At 51.2% G+C, this 1,323-nt stretch overlaps 1 pseudogene; it reads left to right on the top strand.

Annotated features, from left to right (window-relative positions):
• Positions 1-446: 446 nt before the first annotated feature.
• On the top strand, positions 447-675 carry LOC118678689 (annotated as a pseudogene).
• Positions 676-1,323: the final 648 nt, after the last annotated feature.

Below are 1,323 nucleotides of genomic sequence, written 5' to 3'. Positions count from 1 at the left end.
GTAGAGGGCGTGCAGGAGGAAGCCGATCAATGATTCTTTCTCATCATTGATGTTTCTCTCTCCCTCTCCCTTCCTCTCTGAACTCAATAAAAATATATTTTTTTAAGAAGAACCTGGAGAGTGAGGCAGGGTGCAGAGGATGTGTGAAGACAAATGGTCCTGGGTTCCCTGGCAGTGGGCTGGGGGGAGAATCAGCAGGAGTCCCTGAGCAGGACCAGTGCCCTGATCTTTGGGAGAAGAGACAGGGGCCACTGACACCTCCAGAGGTGGAGATGTACCCTGGCTTCTGGGCCCCCAGAGAAGCTCAGCGTGGCCCCTGGACCACAGAGCATCAATGGCTGAGGGACGTCTGGACCCGGGGCAGCCACGCAGAGCTCCCCAGGGGGCAGTAAAACTGCTAGCTGATGAAATCCCCCCAAGAAGAGGGAACAAGGATCTAAAGAACAATCGCTTCTCGGCCTTTTGGCTAAGATCAAGTGTAGGATCTAAAGAACAATATAAACCAGTGTTTCTCAACCTTCCTAATGCCGCGACCCTTTAATACAGTTCCTCATGTTGTGGTGACCCCCAACCATAAAATTATTTTCGTTGCTACTTCATCACTGTAATTTTGCTACTGTTATGAATCGTCATGTAAATATCTGATATGCAGGATGTATTTTCATGGTTACAAATTGAACATAATTAAAGCATAGTGATTAATCACAAAAACAATATGTAATTATGTATGTGTTTTCCGATGGTCTTAGGCAACCCCTGTGAAAGGGTCGTTCGACCCCCAAAGGGTCGCGCCCCACAGGTTGAGAACCGCTGATATAAACCAGCAAACCAAACAAACAGACTCATAGGCACGGACAGCGGACTGCTGGTTGCCGGGGGTTGGGGGGGGGGGGGGGGGCGTCTGGGTGAGAGAGGTGAAGGGATTGAGAAGCGCAGATGGGCAGTCACAGAGCAGGCACGGGATGTGCAGTCCAGCGCAGGGCAGGCAGCCAGTGGTGTTGTAATAACTCTGCGTGGCACTCGGTGGGCACTGGGAATATCAGGGGCAGCTCTGTGTGGAGCAGATGAGTGTCTGACCACGAAGCTATGCACCTGAAACTAATACAGAATAAATAATATTGAATGTCAACTGTAATTGGGAAAAAAAAATCTTTAAAAGAATGGCATTGAGCCTGACACCTGCAGGCCTGTGTGCTTTGGGCGTTAGCGAGACCTGGGCCAGCAGAGGGCGGCCAGGACAGAGGCCGTCCGTGGGCTCAGGGGGCACTGGGGGGTAAGGAAGGGGCGAGGGCGGAGCATCCAGAACAGACCAGGTTATTATCC

The sequence above is a fragment of the Myotis myotis genome, unplaced genomic scaffold, assembly GCF_014108235.1.
Source record: "Myotis myotis isolate mMyoMyo1 unplaced genomic scaffold, mMyoMyo1.p scaffold_m19_p_20, whole genome shotgun sequence".
In the NCBI taxonomy this organism is placed as follows: domain Eukaryota; kingdom Metazoa; phylum Chordata; class Mammalia; order Chiroptera; family Vespertilionidae; genus Myotis; species Myotis myotis.
The sequence above is the reverse complement of the archived record's forward strand: the minus strand, read 5'-3'. Positions and strand labels throughout refer to the sequence as shown.